Source organism: Triticum aestivum, chromosome 6A, assembly GCF_018294505.1.
Source record: "Triticum aestivum cultivar Chinese Spring chromosome 6A, IWGSC CS RefSeq v2.1, whole genome shotgun sequence".
NCBI classification, from domain to species: domain Eukaryota; kingdom Viridiplantae; phylum Streptophyta; class Magnoliopsida; order Poales; family Poaceae; genus Triticum; species Triticum aestivum.
The window spans coordinates 539,688,566-539,708,499 of record NC_057809.1 but is presented as its reverse complement, the minus strand read 5'-3'; positions in this window follow the sequence as shown (position 1 = coordinate 539,708,499).

Below are 19,934 nucleotides of genomic sequence, written 5' to 3'. Positions count from 1 at the left end.
TGGGTCTATGTGGTAGAACCCTAATCCTGGAGCAGCACTTCCAACATATCTAGCAATACTGTGGGTTTTCCTTCTGACAGGGCAATTCTCAACTTTATGGGTAACCATTTTGCAGATAAAACAACTCTTGGGCTTGACATATTTATCCAAATGATGCCCTAGTTCCCCAAAGTTGTAGCAGATCACCTCAGAGTATGCCATAAGGCCCGAAGTAGGGGCAGGAGCAGTTTTCTGGATGTCCTGTCTCTTCTTTTGCTGATTCTTGCCTTGAGATTTCCCACTGATCTGAGAGTCAGAACCACCAGCAGATTGATCTTGGGCAATTATAGGAGCCTGCCCAGATTGTGCCCCCATTTGGGGCAGAGGTGGGCCGTACCACTGCCCAACTGGCGCTCCCCCCATTGTGATAGGGGAAATTCATCGGAGTTCCTGGTTCCTTCTCATCCTCTAGCCAGATGTTGTCTCTCAGGAAGCAGAAATAACCACCAGACAGCTTAATTGAAGCAGATTGCAAGCCTAATTTCAATCTTCTGCAGGTTTGGGGGAGAGGTGAGGTAGGGGATCCACCTGCTCTGGCTTCGGTGGCGTGCTGGTGGGCATGAGTCCAGTCAAGCATTCCCATCTCGCAGCATGGCATGGATCTCCTGAATTCACTTCTCCTTTTGCCCATCGAACGAACGCAATCGGCGGCTCCCTGGGGTGGGGCATCCTATGCTTCTCTGAGAAATCTCCTTCGAAGTAGATCCGCAGGGCTAGATTCAGCAGCTCCCAATCCACATGATCCTTGCACATCCGAGCATACCTGCGTGAGTGAGAGAACAGATTCGGTCCCTCCTCGGCTTCCTCCCTCGCAGCCTCCTCCTCTGCTTCCCTTCATTCGCGTGTGTACTGGGTCCAGGAGAGAGCGTCGTCGTGGATCCGCATCGCCCGCTCCCTCCATCTCCTCCCTCGAGTCTCCCGCGGCACCGTCGGCGCGACGGAGTTGAGCGGTTGGAGAATCCGCGAGAAGGCTTTGTAGACATGTGGGAGATGCATCTTGTACATCTGCCTGTCTTCCAACCATTCCCCCGTGGATCTGGCTGGCGACTCCATGGGGCGCGTGAGCAGACTTGCTGAGGAGGGCAGGCGCGCCCGGAGTCAGGAGGCGGGGGGTGGCAGCGAGATCTATGGCGGCGGCGAGGGTGGAGGTAGTGGCGAGGGTGGAGGTGGTGGCGGGGGCGAAGGGGATCGCGAGAGCGGTCATGCGAGAGCGGTCATCTATTTGCCAATTATGTGAACTAAACAGTCAACATATAAAATAATTTAAATATATATAATATAGTTAGAAGGGAAACATAAGTTGGACCTGGCATTCCTATTCTTATATACTCCCTCCCTTCCTAAATATTTGTCTTTCTAGAGATTTCAACAAGTGACTACATACGGAGCAAAATGAGTGAATCTACACTCTAAAATATGTCTACATACATCTGTATGTTGTGTCCATTTGAAATGCCTAGAAAGACAAATATTTTGGAACGGAGGGAGTAGAAAAATAGAACAGACCTCTATGTTTTCTTCAAAAAAAAACATAAATTGGGCTGCCAAAAATAAAACCTCGGATGGGAGGTTCATAGGCCGGTCGATACATGACGGCCCTAAGAAAATACAAACAGGCCTATGGACCTCCCATCCGAGGTCGTGGGCTGCGCATGTTAAAAATGAAAGCCTAGATGGCGCAGCCCAAAACCACGTCCAACACTTGCCAAAACTTTGTCCCTCGTTTTCTCTGTGTTTCGCACACTCGACATTGTGTGGGCATTTTGACTGTGCATCATATGAAGATGTGCTATGCATGAATGTTGATCAGCATGATGTTAACTGGCTGGTAGTTCCATTTTCGACCATGAATAAAACTTCCAACATGATGTTAACCCTGTTTGAAAAGGCCGTGTTAATATAAATGCTCTGCCTCTGAAAGTTGCAATTTCTTATCTAAAACTGAACTTGCAGTTTCTTATCTGAAACTAAAACTTGCAGTTTCTTCTCTGAGAATCACATTGTCTGCACTTTTATACTCCTATGAAACTACATTTTTTAAGTGCTAAAAATAGATCTCTAGAATTCATAAAATACTTCATATGCTCAAACTGCAAATCTAAAATTCAAAAGACATTCATATCAGAAAGTACTCTCAAAATACACAACACAAAACACAATTCACAACCTGCAAATACTGACAGCCCTAAGCTCCTCCTGACAATTCACAACCTGCCCGACTATTGGGCTGGGGGCAGCCCCCTCCTATTCCTCGGCGGCAGACAGCCGCCCCGTGAGACGATGTGAATGGCGAGGGAGACGATGGCGGGGAAGCATCGTCGGGCCAACTGCTTTTCTCCTCTTGGAGTTGGGTTCGGTCGACGAAGACTCCACTGGCTCGCTCTGGTAGGACACCCTCACAAACGACACCCTGTAGATGCTCGATCCTTCAATCTCTGGTGGATGCTCCATCTGGGATCGATACTCCCACCACAGCTAGCTCACGATCAGATTCGGTGAATCTATTTGCTCCATGGCCCAAAGGAGCAGCTCTGTGTACTCCGGCACGACTCCCTCCGGGAGTATCGCCGCCTTTTCACTTTGTTGTAGATATTTGGCCATGGATGTCGCCGTCGCCGCTAGTTGGTCCTTGTTGTCAAACCAAGACTGTATCTCCAACATCCTAGCTAGCTTCACAGGGTCGCCGTCTGCGATCCTCATGTATCGGTTGTACTCCTCCATCGATCTACTTCTCCACGGCACCTTCACTCGCCGGTGGTGGTTTTTGAATGGAAGAGGAGAGGAGCAGCGCTGGTTTTGGATTAGAACGGGAGAGGAGCGATGCTGGTTTTGGACTGGAACAGGAGAGGAGGGGCGGTGGTTTTGAAATGGAAGAGGAGAGGAGCGGCACTGCATTTAGATTGGAACAGGAGAGGAGCGGTGGTGGTTTAAGAGGAGAAGAGCGGAAGAGTGGCGCTGGTCTTGGAAGTATTTTTTTTGTTGTTTTGCGAATTTTAGGTCAAAGTTTGACCATGTACTATGTTTGACAAGCAAAATGTGAATGCATGTCACCAAAAATTGTATCATTTGGTTCGTATCTGGATGTACTTTCAAATTATATTATTTTTGCAACGTATAACATATATTTTTTGTGTGAAAATCATGGTCAATTATGACCCAGAATAAAATGGAGACTAGTTAATGTGGGGTCGCTTTCTTAATTGAAGGGTAAATTGATTTTGATTTTGATCCAGTCACAGCGCGTCGGCCCTCTCGTCCAATCCTAAATCGCTGCCGCACACTCCTCTCCCTCTTCTCCATTGCAAAACCACCTCCTCTCCTCTCCATCATCTCCATTCCAAAACCACCGTCTCGCCTCTCCCTCTTATGATCTTCTCCATTGCAAAACCACCTCCTCTCCTCTCCATCATCTACATTCCAAAACCACTGTCTCGCCTCTCCCTCTTCTCTATTGCAAGACCATCGTCTCTCCTCCGTTTTCTAGATGCTTTGCTCCATGGTGCGGGCACAATCCATGGATACAAAATTAGTATACTGTATACTATGTAAAAGTCGAGGGCGGGGCTTTTTCTACGCGGTAGGCGGCGGGGCAGTTCCACCTAGTCGGTTCGGCAGAGACGCGAGAAGACGAGGGAGTAGGCTGCTGCAAATGTAGGTTGTGTGATTTGACAGCGAGTTACTGCTGGATAGGTGGGCCCCTGTGATTTGACTTGCCATTATTATTTTAACTGCGGTGCTACGACCGGCGTGAGTCTCCCGATTCCTGACCACCTCCACACAGGTGCCTCTCCCAATGCTCCACCATGTAGTAGAGGATGGCTCTTGCATGAGAGCCCACTTCTCCACTTTTTTCTTGCCTCTCTTTACTCCACATATGCAAAAATGCCATGTAAAGCACACTATTGTACTTACTTTTACTTTCTCCTATAGGTGCTTAAGCTTGCTACATAGGCATAAAGTCTGATGTGGCAAGTTAATCAAGAAGAGAGAGACTAGTTTGGTGACCCAAGGAAGAAACGGTGCTAAGCGCGTGTACCTAGGTGAAAAGACAATTTTGAGTCTATAGCTAATTAAATGAAGCAAACTTAGCAACACCATTTCATTGGAAGAGGTCACTCCTTGGCAAATGCAATAAATACTAGTACTCCCTGTGTCCCATAATATAAGAACGTTTTCTGGCACTACACTAGTGTCAAAACATTCTTATATTATGGGACGGAGGGAGTACGAAGAAAGAGATAAAGAGGAGTAAAAAAGTACACTTATAGCCAACCTTATAGCCAACCTTGTTGTAGTATGAGTGACTAAGTGATTACTATGTATGACATGGAAACATCAGATAGCCTAACGCACCGTGTTAAATCTCCAAGGGCGCGACCGCACGAGCGACGCGACGATCGTGGTAGGCGCGACCATGATACGGGCTGCTGGCAGCCCTTGGATCTGAGATCAAACGGTCGCATGCTAAGTTGCTGAAAATTTGTAGAATAACCCTCCAGGATAGGATATTCACCCATAGGTCTAGAATCACGCCATGCAACCGTTCGATCTCAGATCCAAGGGCTCTCGGAAGCCCGTATCATGGGAGAATGGAAAGCCACTACCCTGCCGTTCGCACATTGGCAGTTCGCTCCTACTCGTCCCCGCACGTCCTTCAATACTATGACAGTTCGCTCCTAGTCGTCCCATCCATTCACATTACGGCAGTTCCACTAATCCTAACCCTCCTCCCAAATCCATGGCGTCCCAAATCTCCATGATCGACGGTGAGTACAAGGTTAGAACCATCACCGGCGATGAGTTCGATGTCATCTACACCCGTTCTTCCACGACGGTGAAAGGATGCCTTTCTCGCTTCGGACGCATGTTCGAAAACTCAGATGATGAGTGGGTCGCTGGGCTAGATGTTGAGTACACCACAGTCTTGGGACCAGAGAAGGATCTAAAGGACGAAGAGAGGAAGAAGCCCGCCATGATCCAGGTTTGTGTACATAACATTTGCTTGGTCTACCACATATGCCATGCCGATGTTGAGTGCCAGGATTTTAAGAACTTCCTCAAGGACAAAATAGTGAAATTCATTACTGTAGACTTTAAGAACGACAGGGATGTCCTGCGTCGGATAGGTCTCGTTGTAGGCAACCCTGTCGACCTCCAGAAGAATCAGCTGGTGTCCTCTCGTCAGCCTTCAATGCTGACCCTGGCAGGAGCCATGGTTCATCCTTCGTACGGTAAACTGGAGAAACCTCCATACATGTTTCATCATCATGCATGGCAGCGGAATGTACTAGATATAAACCACATCCACTACGCTGCAATGGATGGCTACCTTTGCTTCAATATCTACAAGGGTTGGATGAAGAGCAACAGCCAAGTGGGCGGTTCAAGCAAAGAAGTATTGGCCAAGAGGAAGAGGGACAAGTACGAAGTCGAGGACGTGGACGAGGACTCCGAGTAAGGTGGCAGTGTCGTTGCTCATGGTGGTTCTAATGCAGTGTCTACCAGAATAGTTGCAAAGTTTAATTTCAGGTGTGCTTAATTTAATTTGAGGGGTGTGTTGTGCTGAGCCCCCAGCAGAACTATGTTATGTTTCTTCTCGTTACTTTAACTCTTCAATACGTACATACTAGTATTTCTTACATTTCATCTTTTAGTTGGTATAGTACTACCACTCGTTTCTTCACATTATATACGTACAATATATACGACCAACATCATATAGCCAGCAGTTTAGTTGTCAAAGAATTTCAGGGTGCTTAGTTTTGTCAAAGAATTCCAGGATGCTTAGAGGGTGCTTGGATCCAAGGGACTTATTTTAGTCTGACTAAAATAGTCTCTTTAAGAGGCTAAAGTTCCAAGCACCCCTGACTAAAGAGGGGCTAAAACTAGTCTTGAGACTAAATTTTTTTAGTCAGGGGTACCCCTACTAAAATGTGGATTAGTCCTCTCTCTACTCATTTAACTCCTCTCCTTTAACACAGGCGAGTTCTGGATTGGAGGGTTTGGAGGATAATAAATGCTCATTAACTTGATTTTAGCCTTTTTAGTATTTGGATCCAAGCATGGGTGAGGCTAGCATGTTTTAGTCCCACTACTTTTAGTCATGGGACTAAAACGTATCCAAGCACCCTCTTAGTTTTATTTGAGGGGTGGGTTGTGCTGGACACCATTATTGTGACTAGCCTTTTTAATAGTACTATATGCATAATTTGGCGACGAGCGCTCTCTATATGTACCACCTTTTTTTAATTTCAAGTTTTGCTCCATGGCGCAATCCATCGATACTACTACTGTACAAAAGTATACATTTTTTAAAAGGCTAGAGGGCGGGGCAGTCTAGCTTGGTCAGTTTCACGAGAGGCGAGGGCCTTTGTGATTTGACGGATCATTACTGCTGGAAGGCGGGGTCTTGTGATTTGACTGCTCGTATAAATGCGCCGACGACCTGATCGAGGAGGAGCTAAGAACCGTGCGGTATACTCAAGTTTTCCACTAGAGTAGTACTGCGACGGAGGAGCACGAAACACGGCACCCCAGTGCCATATGGCGATAAAAAATGATCTAATTTGCTAGTCATCTCATTGTTAGCATTGTTCTATTCATTCCCTCAAAAAAACCATTGTTCTATTCATGCCTCGCAGAGAACGTGACACGTGTGGCGAAACACCCGAAGCAAAAGATGAAACATAGGAGCAAAAGAAGAAGGAAGATTATCACCCCAAATGATCTAATTCGCCGTAGAGTCGAAACTGCTTCTTCATCTCCTCCACGACCTCCATCTCCTTGCGTGTCTCCTCCGCCATCTTCTTCATTCTGTCCATGACGCGGGATTTCTTGATGCGAGCCTTCATCATCTGTTCCATGGCCGCATTATGTACCTTGACAGCAGCCGGGTGCTCGATGCGGAGCTTCGCCGACTCCTCCTTCTGTTCCATGACGAGGGCCTGCAGCATCTTCATCGAGGAACTACTATTCTCATGCAGCTTCTTCCAGCTGGCATTCTTCTCCTTCAACAGGTCGACCTCGTGGCAGAGCTTGGCCTTGTCCTCCTGAAGTCGCAGGATTTCGCTGGTCGCCTTCTTCTCCGAGGCAATGCTCTTCTTCAGCAGCATCACCAAGCCGGCGGTCAACTCCCCCTGCTGATTGAGCTTAGTGAGCATGTCGTCGAGGCTCTCCTTTAGCAACTCCATCAAGCCTTGGTTGAACTCCTTCTGCTTATTGAGGTGCTTATTGAGCTGATTGGGCATGCTGTCGAGGGATAACGACTCCAGCTCCGCCGGCTCGGCATGTTCGCCTCCATGGCTAGGGCGCTCCTGGGAGCCATCGCCTGCCCGTGAGAGATCTTTCGAGGTCTTTGCATGGCGGTGAGCCCTCTTTTTTTCCGCAGCCTTGGTTGTCGCTCCCTTGTTACGAGTAGTTCTCGACCTAGAGCTCTGCTCACCGGCCATGGCAATGACGGACGAAGAAGAAGCACTTATGAGGAGGAAAGGTAGAGTAATTTCGGTTAGGTAGTTCCCCTTTTTATAACCTAAGTACTAGCTCTAGTACTAATACCTACATAGTGGGAACATGTTCAGGTTTGGTACGTACTAGTAGGTGTTAGCAGGCTTTCGAATGTGATGGGAACAAGATAAAGATTAATTGATGGTTTTGGTTTTGAGGCCCGAAACGACTCCCGATGAGTTTAGCGGAACATAAATTTCAAGTACTACACTACTAAAATGCGTAAATATTATGTTACTGTCAAAAATTGGCACAAAATACGAAGGAGACCAATGGAAGTACTACTAGCAACCCACGATTTAACTACTCGCATGCACAAAGTGGAGTAATAATGTCTTTCTTCCGCCCTCACGTCCACTCAATTTGCATGCGCTGTATTAATTGACCATCAATGAAGTGAACGACTTTACACGCGTAAAATTATCACATGGGGTGGATCTTGGTACAAAATTGCGCCCTCCCATGTACCCACGTGTGCGTGCGAGGGAATGAGTGCATGCGTGGCGTGCACGCACATCTTTGCTTCATGCATGTACCACCAGTATGGCTCAGGGAGGACGAGTACATTCTTCTGGAACTAGCAGCACGTTACTGTGATCAATCCACGCAAGGAGGTCGCGACAACGCCTCCACATGTGCCACATGGCTTCATGAACTGTAAGAGAGACACCATGTAGCGTGCCATTGGTATTCTAATTTAGGTGTTTTGCACATACTCGAAGTACTAGTAAGGTACACGTGCATTGCACACATCAGATTTTGCAACCAAATTATGAATAAATACCACACTATAGCATGTAAGCTCTGAGTCATATATGCTTGATGTAGCCCTTCATTTAATTCTTATAGTTCATCTCATTCAAAATCAATTAGTTTTTATAAAAAAACTAAGAACGCGGGAATAGGAAAAACATGGGATTATAGTGGAATGTCGTCTTGAATCCTACAGGATTGTATGAGTGTTTGATTGTGCATAGAAAAAACGCAGAATTCTTTCAAAGAGGTTTGAGTGGATGGGATGTTTCCTATGAAATCTAGTGCAAATGAATCATATGGAAAAATTCCTATGGTTTACAATCCTACGAATCAAACAACCAAGATAGGAAAAATTCCTAATGATTAGAATCCTCCAAAATTCCTTTGAGAATCCTTTGAATCAAAGAAGCCCTTAATCTATTTTATGATTCATGGAATTGTGCGTTGTAAAGCATAAAGTAAAAACAAATAATGGCAATTCAACTAGAAAAAAAGTTTGGGCAGTTATGATACGGAAGATTCTAGAACAAAAGAGAACCACTGTTGTTTTGAGGTTTGTGCATTATGCTTAAGTTCAATCATGGAGTCTGCTAGATTGTACATGTGGCAAAATTCGGTGGGGGGCTAGAAGATGGTGCGAGGGGCCGAGTGGAGGGAGACTATGAAGGAATGCACAAGTGCGAGATCGATATTTAGAGAGAGGGGGCAAACACGTGCGCTGTTGCGCGCAGTGGCGGAGCCATGAAAAATAAATGAGCTAGGGGGCCAAGCATTGCTAATCCTTTACGAGGAGGGTCAATTCATGAACTTAAACCATTTTTAGCAGCAATTGTCTAATGATCACATTCATATTAGCCTCGATATATGGTGATGTTAGGGGGGAGGGGCAGGGCCCTTACTACCCCCAGTCTTCGCCATTGTGCACGCGTCTGAGAGATGAAGCGGAAGGCATGGATGATGAGAGGGGGACGTTGGATATATAATTAATGTGGGTGTATTATCTATATATGTTAATCCTATATAGAGAGGTATAGATTGATCAATGTGGACGTGGGAAAGAGGGTGAGACCTCACTGGATATATCGATTGATCAGTTTGTGTGGAAAACTATGAAAGACCTAGCTATATACACACATACATAGAGGAACATCAATCGTTGCACATGCACGCATGAGAGATAAAGAATGCCCAATATGATGGAGAGGGGGATGTGTGTGGGTGTGTGCCTTCATGGTAGACCGACCTGAAGAAAAAGATTGCATGCATGCGATGGATAATGCCGACTGGTAGTGTGTGTGCATGCATGCACGAGAGAAAGTTAGTGGTACAATTATAAAGAGAAGACTACTGTGTGGGTGTAAAAGAATAGGTGAGGTCATAATCAATGTAAAGTTGAATTCAAATATTTGAATAAGAGATCATGATGTTTGAAACCCATGCATGCATGAATATAACGGAGATCTGCGTGGTGTGGTTTGGAAACGAGCATGTTGTAATGTATACACATTGAACAAGGTCTGACCGATTTGAATTTGAGATACCGATGGCAGACATCATTTGGCCACGTCGCATCCGTGCATGGACACACTATTCTAATTGGAGATGATGGGCGGCTTTCGCATCACATATCTATATCTGTACCCCTATATATATATATATTTTATATTATATATTTTTTATATTGTGTGCGGGTAATTTTAACTTTGAAAGATGGTCGTTGGATGAGGCGAATCCGATGGTCCAAAGATGGCAAATTTGAGCACTACTGGCCGTTGGATATCATCTAGATTCCACCAGATTTCGCCACATGTATAATCTAGAAGACTCCATGGTTGAACTTAAGCATAATGCACAAACATCAAAACACAAGCACTTCTTATTTGTTCTAGAATCTTCCGTATCAGAATTGCCCAAATGTTTTTCTAGATGATTTGCCATTATTTGTTTTTACTTTATGTCTTACGATGCACAATTCCATGAATCTTAAAATAGATTAGCTTTCTTATAAAAACTAGATGATTTTGAATGAAATGAACTATAAGAATTAAACAAACATCTACATCATGCATATATGACTCAAAGCTTGCATGCTATAATGTGGTATTTATTCATAATTTGTTGCCAAATCTCATGCGTGCAATGCACGTGTACCTTACTCTAGTCTAAATGGTGATTGTCTGTGTGTTGTGTGTGTTGAGGTGCAAATTGTCTTTTTTTTGGTACACGTTTGATACGTCTCCGTCGTATCTATAATTTTTGATTGTTCCATGCCAATATTATTCAACTTTCATATACTTTTTGGCAACTTTTTATATTATTTTTGGGACTAACATATTGATCCAATGCCCAGTGCCAGTTCCTATCTGTTGCATGTTTTTGGTTTCACAGAATATCCATATCAAACAGAGTCCAAACGGGATAAAAACGGAAGGAGCTTATTTTTGGAAAATATGGAAAATTCGGAAGGAAAATCAACGCGAACCAGTGCCCAAGGTGGTCACGAGGCAGGCCCCCCCTTAGGGCGCGCCCCTACCCTCGTGAGCCCACCGTAAGGCGGTTGACGCTCTTTTTTGGCCGCAAGAAAGCTATTATTCGGAAAAAAATCACGGGGAAGGTTTCAAGCCAATCGGAGTTACGGATCTCCATATATATACGAAATGGTAAAACAGGGCCAGAACAGAACGCAGAACCAGGGAGAAACAGAGAGATAGATCCAATCTCAGAGGGGCTCTCGCCCCTCCCATGCCATGGAGGCCAAGGACCAGAGGGGAAACCCTTCTCCCATCTAGGGAGGAGGTCAAGGAAGAAGAAGAAGAAGAAGAAGAAGGAGGGGAGTTCTCTCCCCCTCGCTTCCGGTGGCACCGGAGTGCCACCAGGGCCATCATCATCACCGCGATGTACACCAACACCTCCGCCATCTTCACCAACATATCCATCACCTTCCCCCTCTATCTATAGAGGTCCACTCTCCCGCAACCCGCTGTACCCTCTTGAACATGGTGCTTTATGCTTCATATTATTATCCAATGATGTGTTGCCATCCTATGATGTCTGAGTAGATTCTCGTTGTCCTATCGGCGGTTGATGAATTGCCATGATTGATTTAATTTGCTTGTGGTTATGTTGCTGTCCTTTGGTGCCCATCATATGAGCGCGCGCGTGGATCACACCATCGGGTTAGTTGTATGTTGATAGGACTATGTATTGGAGGGCAAGAGTGACAGAAGCTTCAACCTAGCATAGAAATTGATGCATACGGGATTGAAGGGGGACCAATATATCTTAATGCTATGGTTGGGTTTTACCTTAATGAACATTAGTAGTTGCGGATGCTTGCTAATAGTTCCAATTATAAGTGCATAGAATTCCAAGTAAGGGATGACATGCTAGCAGTGGCCTCTCCCACATAATACTTGCTATCGGTCTAGTAAAGTAGTAAGTTGCTTAAGGGACAATTTCACAACTCCTACCACCACTTTTCCACACTCGCTATATTTACTTTAGTTGCTTCTTTACCTTAACAGCCCCTAGTTTTATTTTCGTGCTCTTTACTTTCTTGCAAGCCTTTCCGAAAACACCTACAAAGTACTTCTAGTTTCATACTTGTTCTAGGTAAAGCGAACGTCAAGCGTGCGTAGAGTTGTATCGATGGTCAATAGAACTTGAGGGAATATTTTTTCTACCTTTAGCTCCTCGTTGGGTTAGACACTCTTACTTATCAAAAACTGTTGCGATCCCCTATACTTGTGGGTTATCAAGACCTTTTTCTGGCGCCGTTGCCGGGGAGCAATAGAGTGGGGTGAATATTCTCGTGTGTGCTTGTTTGCTTTATCACTAAGTAATTTTTATTTGTTGTTCTTAGTTGTTTCCTATCTTTAGTTATGGGTAGGAAACGCAAAATACCAAAAAAATTAGTTGTACCTATTGAACCAATGGTTGAAGAACCAATCAAAATCTATCACACTACTGAAGCTTATTACTTGGATCATCTTCGATCCCTATGTGCTCATGATGAAACCCCAACTAGCTTAGTTGAGGGAAAATCTTTAGATGAGCATGCTTGTTATGTGCGACACCGTATATCTCAAAAAGGGAAACTTTTACGGCATCAAATTAATACTATGCAATGCTATGCTTGGAATTTATGCTATTATTATGATTTTACTTGTTGTTCTGAAAACCCTAAGAAACACCTTCCCTACCAATGTGAGTTTATTGATAATGGAATATTATCTTCATATCCTAAGGGTGTTTATAATTACTATGATGTTCAACAAATTGAAGAATTTTTTCTTTTAAGGGTGCTTTTGAAATTGCTTCTTTGATTGAAAAGTATGATGCTACTCTTTACAAATCTGAAAATTTTGCCATCCTAAATATTGCTATGATAATTATGCTTCTAATGCCTATGTTAAACTATATATTGAGGAATACTCCGTTGTCCAAGAAGACACTAATATTTTGCAGGAGTCTATGGAAGAAGAAATTGATGAAACTATGAGCTCATTGGATGAAAAAGATGAGGAGGAGAGCGAAGAACAAAAGGAGGAAGAGCAGATTGATAACCCGTGCCCACATTCTAATGAGAGTAACTCTTCAACTCATACATTGTTTAATTCCCCTTCGTGCTTACCGAAGGATGATTGCTATGATGACTGTTATGATCCCATTGATTCTCTTGAAATATCCCTTTTTGATGATGCTTGCTATGCTTGTGGGCAAGATGCCAATATGAATGATGCTTATGGAGATGAACTTGCTATAGTTCCTTATGTTAAACATGAAATTGTTGCTATTGCACCCACGCATGATAGTCCTATTATCTTTTTGAATTCTCCCAATTATACTATATCGGAGAAGTTTGCACTTATTACGGATTATATTGATGGGTTGCCTTTTACCGTTGCACATGATGATTTCAATAAATATAATATGCATGTGCTTGCTGCTCCTACTTGCAATTATTATGAGAGAGGAACTATATATCCACCTCTCTATGTTTCCAACATGATAAAATTGCAAGAAACTGTTTATACTATGCATTGGCCTTTACTAGGTGTGCATGAATTGTTCTTTTATGACATGCCGATGCATAGGAAGAGAGTTAGACTTCGTCATTGCTTGATATATGTTGCTTTGTGCTCACTACTAAATTACAAATCATTGTTAATTGAAATTGGCTTTGATATACCTTGGGATCCGGGTGGATCCATTACTTGAGCACTATATGCCTAGCTTAATGGCTTTAAAGAAAGCGCTGCCAGGGAGACAACCCGGAAGTTTTAGAGAGTCATTTAGTTCTGTTGAGTGCTTTCATATAGTTTAAAAACAACAAAAATAAAGAGGGTAACCCAAAACTTTTCAAAAAGGAAAGTGAAAGTGAGAAAGACAAGCATTGTTGAAGTGGGAGAGCTCCTTGAACTTTGTTCATGCTCACGGAAACTTTGTGAATCTTGATTACAGAAACTTTTCAACAAAAATAATTATCCCCTTGTACAATTCCATTGTATTATAAAAATAATGTGCCAAGGTTTGCCTTTAGGATGTTTACGATGCTTGTTGGTTTGTGCGGTGCAGCACAGAAACTTTGGCTGTAGTGCATGAATTTTAATTTTTTACTGGAACGTCAAATGGTTCTGGTTCTTTTTGCACTCTCTTCCTATACAAATTTTTTATTTTTCCTAATTTTGGTAGAATTTTTAATGTACCATAAGTATGGTGAATGTTCAGATTATTACAGACTGTTCTGTTTTAGACAGATTCTGTTTTTGATGCATAGTTTGCTTGTTTTGATGAAACTATCAATTCATATCAGTGGATTAAGCCATGAAAAAGTTATATTACAGTAGACACAATGTAAAAAAAATATGAATTGGTTTGTAATAGTACTTATAGTGGTGATTTGCTTTATTATACTAACGGATCTTACCGAGTTTTCTGTTGAAGTTTTGTGTGGATGAAGTGTTCGATGATTGAGAAGGTCTCGATGTGAGAAGAAGGAAGGGAGGCAAGAGCTCAAGCTTGGGGATGCCTGAAGCACCCCAAGTAAATATTCAAGGAGACTCAAGCATCTAAGCTTGGGGATGCTCGGTAGGCATCCCCTCTTTCTTCAACAAATATCGGTATGTTTTCGGATTCGTTTCGTTCATGCGATATGTGCAATCTTGGAGCATCTTTTGCATTTAGTTTTCATTTTTATTTTATGCACCATGCTGGTATGAGATAGTCCTTGGTTGGTTTATAGAATGCCCTATGCACTTCACTTATATCTTTTGAGTATGGCTTTATAGAATGCTTCATGTGCTTCACTTATATCATTTGAAGTTTGGATTGCCTCTTTCTCTTTACATAGACAACCGCCATTTATAGAATGCTCTGTTGCTTCACTTATATTTGTTAGAGCACGGGCATATCTTTTGTAGAAAGAATTAAACTCTCTTGCTTCACTTATATCTATTTAGAGAGATGACATGAATTGGTCATTCACATGGTTAGTCATAAAATCCTACATAAAACTTGTAGATCACTGAATATGATATGTTTGATTCCTTGCAATAGTTTTGTGATATAAAGATGGTGATATTAGAGTCATGCTAGTGGGTAGTTCTGGATTGTAGAAATACTTGTGTTGAGGTTTGTGATTCTCGTAGCATGCACGTATGGTGAACCGTTATGTAACGAAGTCGGAGCATGATTTATTTATTGATTGTCTTCCTTATGAGTGGCGGTCGGGGATGAGCGATGGTCTTTTCCTACAAATCTATCCCCCTAGGAGCATGCGTGTAGTACTTTGTTTCGATGACTAATAGATTTTTGCAATAAGTATGTGAGTTCTTTATGACTAATGTTGAGTCCATGGATTATACGCACTCTCACCCTTCCACCATTGCTAGCCTCTCTAGTATCGCGCAACTTTCGCTGGTACCTTAAACCCACCATATATCTTCCTCAAAACAGCCACCATACCTACCTATCATGGAATTTCCATAGCCATTCCGAGATATATTGCCATGCAACTTCCATCATCATCATATACATGACTTGAGCATTCATTGTCATATTGCTTTGCATGATTGTAAGATAGCTCGCATGATGTTTTCATGGCTTGTCCATTTTTTGATGTCATTGCTACGCTAGATCATTGCACATCCGGGTACACCGCCGGAGGCATTCATATAGAGTCATATCTTTGTTCTAGATATCGAGTTGTAATATTGAGTTGTAAGTAAATAAAAGTGTGATGATCATCATTATTAGAGCATTGCCCCAGTGAGGAAATGATGATGGAGACTATGATTCCCCCATAAGTTGGGATGAGACTTCGGACTTTACAAAAATAAAAGAGGCCAAAGAATCCCAAATAAAAAAGAGAGGCCAAAGAAGCCCACCAAAAAACAAAAGAGAGAAAAAGAGAGAAGGGGCAGTGCTACTATCCCTTTTCCACACTTGTGCTTCAAAGTAGCACCATGTTCTTCACATAGAGAGTCTATGGAGTTATCACATTAATATACTAGTGGGAATTTTAATTATAGAACTTGGCTTGTATATTCTGATGATGGGCTTCCTCAAATGCCCGAGGTCTTCATGAGCAAGCAAGTTGGATGCACACCCACTTAGTTTCAGTTGGAGCTTTCATACACTTATAGCTCTAGTGCATCCATTGCATGGCAATCCCTACTAACTCACATTGATATCTATTGATGGGCATCTCCATAGCCCGTTGATACGCCTAGTTGATGTGAGACTATCTTCTCCTTTTTGTCTTCTCCACCATCATATTATATTCCACCTATAGTGCTATGTCCATGGCTCATGCTCATGTATTGCGTGAAAGTTGAAAAGGTTTGAGAACGTCAAAAGTGTGAAACAATTGCTTGGCTTGTCATCGGGGTTGTGCATGATGTGAATATTTTGTGTGGTGAAGATGGAGCATAGCCAGACTATATGATTTTGTAGGGATAACTTTCTTTGGCCATGTTATTTTGAAAAGACATGATTGCTTTATTAGTAGGCTTGAAGTATTATTGTTTTTATGTCAAATGATTGACTATTGCTTTGAATCACTCGTATCTTAATATTCATGCCATGATTAGATTACATGATCAAGATTATGCTAGATAGCATTCCACATCAAAAATTATCTTTTTTATCATTTACCTACTCGAGGACGAGCAGGAATTAAGCTTGGGGATGCTGATACGTCTCCGTCGTATCTATAATTTTTGATTGTTCCATGCCAATATTATTCAACTTTCATATACTTTTTGGCAACTTTTTATATTATTTTTGGGACTAACATATTGATCCAGTGCCCACTGCCAATTCCTGTCTTTTGCATGTTTTTGGTTTCGCAGAATATCCATATCAAACGGAGTCCAAACGGGATAAAAACGGACGGAGCTTATTTTTGGAAAATATGGAAAGTTTGGAAGGAAAATCAACGCGAACCAGTGCCCGAGGTGGTCACGAGGCAGGGGCGCCCCCCCTTAGGGCGCGCCCCTACCCTCATGAGCCCACCATAAGGCGGTTGACGCTCTTCTTTTGCCACAAGAAAGCTAATATTTAGAAGAAAAAAATCACGACGAAGGTTTCAGGCCAATCGGAGTTACGGATCTCCATATATATACGAAACGGTGAAACAGAGCCAGAACAGAACGCAGAACCAGAGAGAAACAGAGAGATAGATCCAATCTCGGAGGGGCTCTCGCCCCTCCCATGCCATGGAGGCCAAGGACCAAAGGGGAAACCCTTCTCCCATCTAGGGAGGAGGTCAAGGAAGAAGAAGAAGGAGGGGAGCTCTCTCCCCCTCGCTTCCGATGGCACCGGAGTGCCACCGGGGCCATCATCATCACTGTGATCTACACCAACACCTCCGCCATCTTCACCAACATCTCCATCACCTTCCCCCCTCTATCTACAGCGGTCCACTCTCCCGCAACCCACTGTACCCTCTACTTGAACATGGTGCTTTATGCTTCATATTATTATCCAATGATGTGTTGTCATCCTATGATGTCTGAGTAGATTTTCATTGTCCTATCCGTGGTTGATGAATTGCTATGATTGATTTAATTTGCTTGTGGTTATGTTGTTGTCCTTTGGTTCCCATCATATGAGCGCGCGCGTGGATCACAGCATAGGGTTAGTTGTATGTTGATAGGACTATGTATTGGAGGGCAAGAGTGACAGAAGCTTCAACCTAGCATAGAAATTGATGCATACGGGATTGAAGGGGGACCAATATATCTTAATGCTATGGTTGGGTTTTACCTTAATGAACATTAGTAGTTGCGGATTCTTGCTAATAGTTCCAATAAGTGCATAGAATTCCAAGTAAGGGATGTCATGCTAGCAGTGGCCTCTCCCACATAATACTTGCTATCAGTCTAGTAAAGTAGTAAATTGCTTAAGGGACAATTTCGCAACTCCTACCACCACTTTTCCACACTCCCTATATTTACTTTAGTTGCTTCTTTACCTTAAAAGCCCCTAGTTTTATTTTCATACTCTTTAATTTCTTGCAAGCCTTTTCGAAAACACCTACAAAGTACTTCTAGTTTCATACTTGTTCTAGGTAAAGCGAACGTGAAGCGTGCAAAGAGTTGTATCCGTGGTCGATAGAACTTGAGGGGATATTTGTTGTACCTTTAGCTCCTCGTTGGGTTCGACACTCTTACTTATCGAAAACTATTGCGATCCCCTATACTTGTGGGTTATCAACGTTAAGCTTGTTCTTCCGATATTTCAAGCCACGCCTTGTTATGCCGAAAATTCAAGCTAGCGTCTTTGTCTATCGTGCTGGGAAACTCCCGCCTCTTCAACCCACGCCTTGTTATCCTGAAATATTTAAGATATATCTTTGTCTCGTTGTGCTCCGACAACTCCCTCCATCTCAACCCGCGCCTTGCTATTCCCAAATTACAACGCACGTGAAAACTCCCACCTCCTGTGAAATCCCGACACGCAAAATGCCCGTGGTACCCTTGAACCAAAAGAACCACCTCAAATCGGTGGGGGTACTTTCGTAACTTACCCCACATTTTGGACAAGCGCGTCTCTAAGCCATGGTTCCCCACTGCCATCCCATCCGCCCACCCATTCGTACACTGAGGCCGCGAAAACCCGCGACGAAACCCCACACCCTACTCCGTCCGCCACCCAGCCGGAGCCTCTTCCCCGACGACATCGTCCACAGCAACACCTCGACGTCCCTCATCCACCGTACTGGAGGAGGATCCGTCGTCGATCTCATCGTCCCGCCGGTTCAGCCACCCCGTCCTCCACCTCCAAGGAGCTGCCCCGACGTTCCCCTCGTCTTTCGTGCCACCTCCATTCCCACACCGCCGTCTTCACCTGCACCACCGGAAGAGCATCATCATCACCATTTCCTCAGATGAAGCTGCAGCCTAATCGGTGCCACTAAAGAGGTTGTACACTAATCGCCGCATTTTCTTCTTGATTCGATCTCACGATGCTGCCGGCGCTCGGTCCCGAGCCAACACGGCGTGACTCCATCCACGGCGGCGTCGCCGGTCACTTCCTCCATGGCGTCGCTCCCTCGGTGGCGACGTCCATCAGTAGGAGCTGCTGCTGCTCTGCTCTTGCTCTCGGTCCCCTGCCTGGTTTGCTCTTGATATTGCTCTTGCTCGCGCTGCTGCTCTCGCTCTTGCTCTTGCTTGTGATGCTGCTCCGATTTAGCTACACTTCAGTCGACTGAATCGACTTTTGGGTTAGTTGATTTTCAGGGGGTGGGGGAGGGGGGGCTCGCCGGGGTGAAGGAAGAACCAGCCGTAGCAAGGAGGGGGGCTCGCCGGAGAGGTACCCCACTATCTATATTAGGGTTCGGGATGGGGGCGGTGGTCGCCGACAGTGGTGGGGCGTTGGCGGGGCGGTGGCATGGGGATCGCCGGAGAAAATGCTCGGCACGGGGGGGGGGGGGGTGTAACACCCTTGATGCGACTATAGCTCCCATGTGTCGAGGCACGACTTAGAGACATAATCGCATTGAAGGCATATGTCGCAAGTTAGGCAATCATCACAACATCCCATGTAATATAGATAATAAAAGGGGAGATAACATAGTTGGCTTACACTCACCACGTCAATCAAGTACATAAAATAGCATTACATCATCCAAACACTCATGGCCCGACTATGGCGCCAAAATAAAAGATAACCCAACATGCGACACGGTCCCGATCACCCCCAACTGGGCACCACTACTGATCATCAGGGAAAGACACGTAGTAACGTTGAGAGTCCTCGTCGAACTCCCACTTGAGCTCAAGCGCGTCACCTGGAGCGGAATCATCAGGCCCTGCATCTGGTTTGGAAGTAATCTGTGAGCCACAGGGACTCAGGAATCTCGCACCCTCGCGATCAAGACTATTTAAGCTTATAGGTAAGGCAAGGTAATTATGTGGAGCTGTAGCAAGCGACTAGCATATATGGTGGCTATCCTGTTCACAAAAGAGAGCGAGAAGAGGAGGCAAAGCATGAACGAATAACTAGAGGACAACCTGCGCAAGCATTACTCCAACACCGTGTTCACTTCCCGGACTCCCCCGAGAAAAGACCATCACGGTAACTCACACGGTTGATTCATTTTAATTAAGTTAAAGGTTCAAGTTATCTAC